This window comes from Crassostrea angulata, chromosome 10 (genome assembly GCF_025612915.1).
Source record: "Crassostrea angulata isolate pt1a10 chromosome 10, ASM2561291v2, whole genome shotgun sequence".
NCBI lineage: Eukaryota > Metazoa > Mollusca > Bivalvia > Ostreida > Ostreidae > Magallana > Magallana angulata.
In genome coordinates, this window is record NC_069120.1 from 46,327,684 (window position 1) to 46,338,489 (window position 10,806).

General features: G+C 35.0%; 1 protein-coding gene across 6 annotated transcripts in view; it reads right to left on the reverse strand.

Moving 5' to 3' along the window:
* The window catches only part of LOC128164949 (receptor-type tyrosine-protein phosphatase epsilon-like), a 77,608-nt gene extending 68,197 nt beyond the window's left edge, over positions 1-9,411 (reverse strand). For 2 of the 6 annotated variants that reach the window (XM_052829071.1, XM_052829065.1), the window contains exons 1-2: positions 7,750-9,411; positions 6,703-7,080 (exon numbers count right to left, since the gene is read on the reverse strand). The gene's annotated coding sequence lies outside the window, so the exon portion shown is untranslated. Of the gene's footprint in view, positions 1-2,417; positions 3,048-6,356; positions 6,656-6,702; positions 7,081-7,714 lie in introns of those variants that run through there. The other 4 variants (XM_052829068.1, XM_052829066.1, XM_052829070.1 and 1 more) reach the window with 4 other exon arrangements.
* Positions 9,412-10,806: the final 1,395 nt, after the last annotated feature.

Here is a 10,806-nt window from a genome sequence, read left to right on the forward strand (position 1 = left end):
AGATGCTATGGGGAAAATTCAGAATGCGCATAAGCTAGCTGGTTCTGGGTAGCTAAAGGAACCAGGCTAGCATACGGGATTCCATGCCATATGCATGTGTTCAAAGGTGCTATAATTGTAAAAAAAATTGTCAGTGAACAGTATAGAAACAAAGTATTCCTTTTAATGAAATGATCGGCATGTGATATGAAATTGCAGCATCATGGAACACATAAATGTTATGCCGAAACTACAACATGCATCAAATGCATGCATTAAGCATGATTAAATAATTATGTGACTTTATATAATGCATAATTGAATAATAATTTCAGTGTATATTCAAACATGCTTAGAGAGAGACAGAGTAGGATGGAGGACAGACATAGCCGAGACATAATCATGGTGGATCCTTATAACCAGACCTGTACCTGTAGTTTTGGCTATGACTTTTGGAAAAGGACAGTAGACAACAGTACATGTACTCAAACTGGAACATGTATATGACTTGTAGATGCCAAGTTACAATATTGAGCTTTCCAAATTATTTATAATGTGTCACATGTATATAGGGTTGTGACATGTAAGTTAGGGATATTCCTTGTGTACAAATGTTGAACACACTGCGTTTGAATTTTATCAGATTCAGAAACTGTTACTTGATTTTATTCAACTGCAAGGGTTTAATAAGACTTCTAATACAAGAGAATGTATAGTGGTATTTAAAGGCATGTATATCCACCATCAAAGAGATGTAGAGGCGGATAGTGTAAATCATGGCATTGCTGGGATTTCGATTTCAGCTGAGCAAAGCATTGATTAGGTAAAGGACTTGATGAAGTTCATTGTGTTTCTACAAGTTCAAAGAATAGCAGCAGTATCACCGCAACTGAACCTTTTTCCTCAATGACACAGTGGCCTATTTAGAACTGTGATATCAAACAAGAGTAAACAGATCTCATTGCGTATGCAGTCAGGAATTTTATTAATTAACTTGGCCCTGCAGCTAACCTGACAAAACTTTACTTCATAATAGCTGCTTTATACGTATTAAGCATTGTCTTGAGAAACCCACACAACTTGTGTTCAAGACTGGGACAAAAAAATGTTTATAGAGCTGTGGGACATCTCAATACCTTAAGGAGACTGTTGACTACGATAGTGTAGCAGCTGCATAGTAAACAATATAAATTTTAAAATCTTGAAAGTTGAAATCTGTGCACCAATCAATGCATTGAAAGAATCAACCAAGGCCAATTTGATGCCCAATATATGGTGTATGACTTCAAGATAAGAATTCTGTTCAGTTAAAGTTAAATCCTCCTCCAATTAGATGCAAAGGGTTTCCATGGTGCTTATCGGATGAGAGTCATTGACTACCCCTTGATAGGACACTAGTCCATCCCATGTTAACCCCAGCATAAGCTGGTACCCAATTGCAGCTGGGTGAATTGAGATAATGTGGATAAAGTGCCTCGTTTAAGGACACAATACACAACATCAAGTGATCAGGACAAGGCTTGAACCAGCGACCTTTTGGTTATTGGCCTTGCCTTTGAGTCACTGATTCAATTCTGTTTGGTGTATACAGTCAAAGGTTTATCAAACTTTGACATGGAACCTTGGTTTTAAGGTCTCATCATGCAGGCTCATTTATTAAAGGAAGGATCTTATCATACCACAGAAGGGTTCAAACCTGCCACACAAGGATCAATTTCCTTCCTGTATAGTACTAGTGCCTCCTCTCTACCACTGAGCCATGGCGATGCTAATCTAAAGATGATCTTACTCTCTTAAGGCATATAATCCATTACACATCACAGGGAATGTAATTAACAATTAGTTTTTTGTTCATTACTCATGATTAAAAATGGAATGAAATTACAGAAAAAATAGTTTTATTTTTTGAGAAGGACTTCCAGAAGTCTACTTCTCTCTTTTCAAAATAAAGCCATGGGCTTTTACCATTAAAGGCATTGAATTTGTAATACAACCTGCAATTTTCTCCTCAATCTCATTTCTAGTTTTCACGATTACATAACAGCCCAAGAAATTGACATTGCATATTAAGGCTGCAATGACAGATGGCAACAAATTGAAAAAGATCATTTCTACCGATTGAATATTTTGTTTCTTTTCTGACGTCCGAGACTACGGGTGAGATGGGTTAGGAGCTGAATTTCCCACTCTATAAGACACCAATCCCCATAACTCATTCTTATCCACACAAATCACACGATCTAATAGAAACTAAATTCCAGAACCATCAACAGGTTTTATGTTAGCTCCTTTGAATTCACAAGAAAATTTAGTTGATCAGGCCTCATATCTGCTCACAGCTAGTGGAAGATCCATATTAACACTTTTCTTTAACATATACGTGTACCTTTTTTGTGGGAATTCAAAAAACATAAATGAAGAGTACATTTTATACTAACCCTTGAAATGCAGCTTGACTTCAATATGGTATATTTTCACAATCCTGTCAAATGAGAATGAATCTCCATCCAGGTATAACAATTGACAAGAATTAAATCGTAGGCTTATAAAGCTAAACTAAAGATCCTCTGCTATACATCCACAATGATTTTGTCATTGTACTCCCTGAATAAGCACTAATGATGCCAGAGTGTGGCCTTTTTTCCCCAGCAAAACTTCCATATCTACACACTAACGATTGACTTTCCTACCTGTATACTCAGGTAAACATTTCCACTATAAATCTTTCAACAAATACCATCCAAGCTTTATTCAAATTTCCGGCTGACAGGCAGAGTTGTGCTAGAATCTTAATGATCCCTCATAATTAATTGTCTTCATAATGCATGAAAGTCATATTCAGATCTCCCTCTCTAATCGCTCTCCTAACATTTTCTTAACATGAATATGCCATTGAAAGATCCCCATGACATAATTTGATCTATCAGTGTACAGATTCAATAGCATGCAACATTGCAATCAATAATAATAAAAAACATACTAATGTGTCACTTTAAAGGCCCCAATCTTTCTTCCATATTTCCTACATTCTAACACAACTGATTGCATCCTATTCCCTCCTGACCTTGCAGAATCCCGTTAAACTGTACGCCCCTTTTATTTACAATTACCACATCCCTTTAAATCTCCATTTACAGGACTGATTTCTTTTCTAGTAGAACAATACAGTTTCTTTATAAAGGAGTGTTTAACTTCAACTTACTTATAACAGAAAATGATTGATCAATCTGTTGAATTGTAACTTTGATCTATGATGAGTTGGAATGGAACACTGGCTTGGATTAGACTTCGCTATCATTATAAGGTGAATTGTAAAGGGTTTATTGCTATACATAGGACGAAAAATCCATAAAAATGTTTAAATTTAATTGCCATGGTTAGGTAACACGATGTGAAGGACTTAACTCTAGATTTTAAGAAAAAGTTAACCTGTTTGATAAGAAATTTGGAATTCTTCCTTTTTTATTGTGTGTTTAATGCCCTGTAACATTTCATTATAAAAACTTGGCTGTGTGACATGGGGACTGACTTTCATTTACGATATTTTCTTACTAAGAAATCTCAACATATATTCCAAAGCGTATCATATAACTCTAACCCCTTTTGAAAAACATGTAAACAGTAAATGATGAACTATATCAAGAGTCTGTGCAACACAAGATCTTTAGCAAGCAGCATCATCAGTAGATCGCTCAGATACCTTAAATTTGTTCAATATATAAATATAGGTCTAAATTTGTATAGTGATATAACCCTTCCAACAACCCCCCCCCCCCCCCCATTATTTACCCTTTCTGGTGATTTTTTACTTTATAAAAACTGCATCTTTAGTAAAAAGAAATCTAGAACAGAATATCTAGTACCAAATGGAGGGAGAAAGAGGGGTTAGGAAATTAGTGTTGCAATGTCCTTAGGCCACCCAAAATTCATTCTACGTTTAACATCACTTCAAAATACCAAACCTACGAGGGAGGGCCATAAAACTCAAAACATTCAAACAAATGATTTTTGTTCATTGACATCAATACAAATACAGTTAGTATTCAAACTACATGTATAATACCTCTTTAATAGTGATCTTTCCTAATAATCCTATTGAGTATCTGATTGATAGTTCATTATGTGTTCTAAACATTAAGAATTTCTACAGCTAGATTACAGTGTTTTTTGTATCATCAAACCCGAAAAATGAAATTAAAATAGGGCTTTGTTTTTTTTCATAACGCGACTTCTCTTAAACCTAAGCCTGCAGGTAACAGTAAACGTAGAATTAACTTTGAACGGTCTTATTAAAAAACTATGATGCTTCAGAGAGAGAGAGAAAGAGAGAGAAAGAGAGAGAGAGATGAATCCAGGTGTACAGCAGTTACACTTAGTCCCTAAGGTTTATACATGTAGTAGGAATACAGAATACACTCAGGTAAACACTGCAGTTTTTTTTTCAATTACAGTAAACCATTTCTGTACTTTTTATCCATCAACGTTGCTTCCGTATCAAATATTAATACTTTCCCTGAAATGATTTATAACACACTATTTGATGTATGTGCATTATAATCCCAATATTGATTTTTCCCCTCCATCCTGTAAACTACATAATACAGGCACTGGAATTGGTTTACTTCTTATAGATCTGCTTCAAAATTAAAGCTGTTTAATAGGCATTGAATTATCAATGAGCTTTTCATTACATTTCTTCTCTTGGACCTGATGTACTTGCTACACATTATGAATAACGCATGAGATAAGTTGAAGACCTTACAACTCAACAGGAACGTCAAAAATACTAAAATTTTGGTGAAAAAACTGCTGACTTGTCATCAAAGAGCATATAAAAAGGGTAAAAATTATTGCTTACTATATATTCTTCAGATAAGGTACCATACTTATTCACTCTAAACCTTTATAACGCAGAAGCTGTTCAAAATCTCGATCAATTTTTTAATTATTGCAGTTGTGAAGTTAATCCTGCTTTGTTGAGGAATATAAATGCAATGCAAGGCCAAAATAAAATCATTGTTTGTTTGGAATTGCCTCCCACCTCATTGAAATAACCCCCGTTGATAAAATTTTATTAGCAACGAATAAAGATTGTTATTTTTTAACAATTTTCAATTCGTTAATCTTCAAGTTACAAAAATATAAAAAAAAATCCCTCCCTCCCTTCTGGGTCTAGAAAGCCCCAGGCGGCAATTCCACACAAGGATGGCCTCACTAGTTATTGACATGTACAAAAACAAAGCAGCTTAAGATATGGATGATGCTGTTGGCAGGATATCGTAACACATTCAAATACCTTGCAAAAACAGGTTCAGCTTAAGTTGGTCAAAGAAGGGAAAAAATCCATTTAAAATCACAATGAATCTTAAATTTTCAAATACTTTCCCAAAGGTAAACCAGTAAGTATACATGTACTTTCACCGATTTCCAAATTCACATCTTGGAATCCAATGCAGTAAAAAAAAACAGAGCTTTCACATTTCTATTGGTAATTTCTTTTAGATGACAAGTCTTTTTCATCAAATTTATATGGAAGCTTCCACAAAACTGACCATTTAACATCTACCGGTATTTACTATGCAAATCCAGTCCTGGCTTCTGATCTTCAGACATTATCAACTGAATCTTTGTGAAGTGCCCTAACCACCTTCTGAGTATGAAACACAGACATTTATGTCTGGAGTGACATTTTTAGTTATAGGTAGGCAAGAAATAATAATCCGTCTCTGACAAAAAATGATCTTAAATCGGAGCCTTTGATCTCCCATCAATTCCTTACCCTCCATCTGATTCTCTCTTTCCATTAGTGCATCTCTATCTAATAGTGGTCAATGTAAGCTTCATTAGGGCCACGGGTAAAAATACTACTTACTAGTTATCCAAAAGATTTTATCTTAAAAAAACCCAAAAAACAGATTCCTGTGCTAAATGGACTGAACTTGACTCAATATCAATCAAATAACCCACTAGCCCGCAGCGTTTTTTTCACTCTCGAGGAGCGAGACAGACTTTATTGAACACCTACAGTTGGTCTACATCATCTTCAATTTTCACACAATCTTACACTGCTGAGGTGGCTAGACTATCTGATCCACGTATCAATGTACACACTCTTTCCATCAAGTCTTATCCTCTATAGAGAGCCCAGCTTTGTTTACTAACCACCAGTGTTCATGATATGCCACAGGAATCTCGTAACAAAAGACTTATTGACTACTTTGGAAGGGCTAAAAATCAGTCTTTTGGACAATTAAAAAATTCAAATAATTAAGAAATAAGAAAGAAAAATACAGCAAAAAAATTATAGCAAAAAAAACTATACATCAACTTTAAAATTTTCTTTAAATTAGAAATACAATCAAGCAATGCAGACCTACCCGTGTGATAAAGAGCAATTCCAGTTGGTATATATCATAATGATTGACTTTGAGGCATTGTTAACCTCAAGGCAATCGCAGTCTCCCTATACTGTATGTTTACATATTCCATCTTGTTCTGAATCTCTCACAAAAGCCAAACTCTATGGAATTGGAATTTGTACTCTGATTTTATCAATTGCATCAACAGACACTACTCAATCAATAGCCCACCATAAAGTCTATTAATTAAGTACAATAGCATGAGCTACATGTATGTCACTGCACAGAAATCCCCTCAATAGTCCTGACCCACCTACTGGCACAACTACACAAACAGTCCAACTTTTATTATTTCTACAATTACCTGTTATGCCACATCCTCCGGATACTATTGATGTACTTGTACTGTGAGGAGTAAATCCGATGCAGCGGCAAATTAAGAGAATAGGAGTTGGAACCTGATGCCCTTGTTTATCAAAACCTTCACTCTCAGCTCCTGTCCTTGTAAAGGTGGGTGGGTGGGTGGGGAGAAAGGGGGGTGCTGTGATGAAGACTTCACTGATGGTCAAGATCACCCAATCAGATCTGTCCCCATGGAATGCCGGTCGTCCTGTACTACCTGTAGCCTGACTCCCTGGAGTGACAAGAGTCATTACCCCCTCTCTTGGTCTTAGTTTCATCTGTACCATTCTTCAAATCAAGTCAAGCCTGACCATTTTGTGTCATAAAAGGTGGGTTATAACTGCGGGGAAAAAGAGAAAATTACCATAAAATATCTACCTCTGTTATCTTATATAATTATGCATTTTTACCCATTTTACTTTTTTTTTGGAGTTTTCAAATACACTTTGAACACTATCTTTAAATAATCTAAAATATAATTTCTACATAACATGCATAATAAACAATGATAATCTTGTAGAAAGATACTGCAAATCATATGTTAATTTCATTGAAATGATCTGTGATTATATAACCTATTTGCCAGAGGCTATAATAGTGTATAGAGATTGTTAAGGCTCAATAAATGGTATCATTGTCAATATCTATGATGTTTGATCAAGATAAATTTGTAGTGTTCTAATGGCTATTTAGCCACCAGTCTACAAGTTTATATCAGCTACTGAACAGAAAATTGAAACCGATTAGGACCGACTGACAGTGGGTTATTTAGTCATCAAAAATGCATGAGCTGATTATAAAGTATTCCACAAGCATCCAATAATTCAGTAGCCCTAAAGGCTTATACCATCAAGCATTTTTAAGCACCCTACTTAATTAACCTTCCATTTATCACTTTATTGTAACAAGAACTCTCACCTATCTATCACGATGAAGATTATTATCATAACAATCAAACAAGTAAATCTTATTACAAATAATCCCATCATGCTGATGTAGATGTACATACTCCTCTTTAAGATACCATAATTTAGATGCAGTTAAAGGATGACCAATCATAAGTAGACTTCAGGCGAACGTCAGCTGTATAGACAGGTTTTCTGGATGCGATAGTGAAAGTTGACAGCAGTTGTGGCTGGTTTGTGTTCCGCAATAACCCGGTCTCGTCAGATCGTCTCATTACCATTAAACACATATTGGCGCTGATGTTTTATTGGAGAGCGTTTTTTTCATCTGTTGTATAATATAATCTCATTACGAATCTCCTAACTGAATAAGTTTACGATTTGTGATCAATCAACTGTTTGCCGCACTCACAGGAAGCAACTCGGGGGATGAGTTTTCCCCCTCTGCGGTGAGAATGGGGGCATACAAGATCGTTCATCAATCATCCGCCAAAAAAACTCATGGAAATCTGTAAAAGTAATATTACCAGACAATACAAATTAATGTAAAGTTGAAAAATACCAGTCATCACCCGAAATAATGATGGTTGCTCAATTCCCACTAGAGAGTTGCAATAATAGGTAACGAAATCTCATTACAATGTATAATTTAAAACTGGTACAATATATGTAAATTTGATTCAATCACACATCTTTTTAGAGCTATTTTAATAAGACCATGGAATTTTGGTATGATGTAACTTTCATTTTTTCACGAATAAAAACAAATGAAAATTAAAACTGCCTTAAAATGAATTGAAATATGCATCGACAACACAGGCAGAGATAAGAATCACACAAACGTTGATTTCTATAGTCATTGACTAAATGCTGCCCAACAATGAAACAGACATGCCTACATCAAATTACTGTTTGACACATCAAACTACCCATTGTCCATAGTCTTGATAAATGAGTCTATAAAGTTTACATTATACTTGTCTAGCTGAATCAGTTAAATGTAATAACTACAAGTACACATGGAGCGTTTTTTATTAACACACCTACACATTAATCAGTCCGATTCAAATCAATCCCCTTCTCTTAAAAGGGTGTGTACCAGTATATATATACATGTAGTCCTTTCACAGTAATGAGTGTAAGAAGAAGGGAAAAGTTTTTTAAATCAGACTGTACAGTAATCAATAATCCAATCCAAACTTTGCAAAATGTAAACAAAGTTTCTCTTGGTGCGAATAAACTGAACACTTGTAGGAGAGAAGATGTAGATATATAGTTGATCTCCTCTTTACCACAAAAACATTCAGATGGTGCAAACTTGGCTGTGATAAATTTGCCATTTATTTAAATCAATGGGACTACATCTTACCGGTTTTCTTCAAAGATTTCGGCCATGAAACATAACTTTTCTGGAATGGGTAGATTGCAGAATAAACTATAATAACACTCTGGTCAAGGCTTACAGAGTTATCAAACATTACAAAGAAGTGACTTTAAGCACAAGTGGCAGTACAAGTTGAGACCAATCCACACCAAAAGTTGTTTCCCTTTGCAGGGTCAAGCCAAAGGTCTAACATTCCCTTTCCCTACCAAATCTTTGATCATACTGTGACGAAATCTCTTTGGACATAATTCATTCCTTCAAATGAATGTATGGGTAGCCCCATACCAAGCCAATTAAAGTCAAATATAGAAACATATTTTAAATGGGAACAGTCACGGTTTTGGTTAAATTTTTATTTTTTATGATGATTTAGTAATGCATTTCCAATGATCAACCAAAATTTGAGTGTCAGTTGTAGAGAAATCAGTTATAAGCATTAAGATACAGAGCTCACAATTCTTCACGGGCCCTGGAAGTTATTGTAAATATATTGCATGTGCATGTATAAAAAAGTAAGGGTAGGACACTCTTTTTGGGGCGAAATCGGGTTTGACGAATTCTGGGCGTTCCTCAAACGAAATTTCGCGATAAATCGTTCAAGTATACTTTACTTACGACATATGTATACATTCGTTCCGCTCCAATGCTGTTACGTCGAAGAAAAAGGTGTTTTTATACATCCAAGTGCCTAAGAATTTCGCTAGACTGGTTTACATCCGGTTTAATCGCAGTGAATCGAAAGGTAAATTGAAAGGTAAGTTCTGATTGGTCAATAATGAAATAAATTCTTTAATTTCTTATCGATATTTGTCAATCTTCTTCATTATTCTCGCATTTCATTGTTGAAAGGCCAAACTACCCAGTATCTATATGCATAACTCCTTTCAAACATTTGATACATACTCACCATAAATTGTTATCAGTTTCGCCACCTTATTGACGAGCAGATTTATTTTATTATTAACCAATCAGAACTTATCTTTCGATTCACTGCGATTAAACCGGATGTAAACCAGTCTAGCGAAATTCTTAGGCACTTGGATGTATAAAAACACCTTTTTCTTCGACGTAACAGCATTGGAGCGGAACGAATGTATACATATGTTGTAAGTAAAGTATACTTGAACGATTTATCGCGAAATTTCGTTTGAGGAACGCCCAGACTTCGTCAAACCCGATTTCGCCCCAAAAAGAGTGTCCTACCCTTACTTTTTTATACATGCACATGCAATATATTTACAATAACTTCCAGGGCCCGTGTACGTACTGCTTGTCTGCTATAGAGTGCATAAGACACGCGCTTGTGATCAAAATATAAAATTATTATTATTTCATTAAACTGGAGACAGTATTTACTCATATACCACAATCTAGCATTCAGATCTATCTCTCTGACGAGTTTAAGCTACCTTCTGCATCGCATTGTAAATTCATCTGTTCATTCAACCCGCGGGATACTGCTTGTAGACCGAGCCCGATTCAATATGAGAGAGAGAGAGAGAGAGAGAGAGAGAGAGAGAGAGAGAGAGAGAGAGAGAGAGAGAGAGAGAGAGAGAGATTGTTGAACATAATATGGCCTATAGAGAATTATAAAATTAAAATATTTAGGATATAAAAAAATGAAAACAATATCAGATTAAAAGAATACAACAACACATAAAGTCTCGAATTGTTTATTTATAAAAAAAAAAATAAAAAAGAGCAAAGAAATTGTGTGTTATATATTGATTACATATGTAAATATATAAAAACGATATATGAATATATTCCTCTTTAT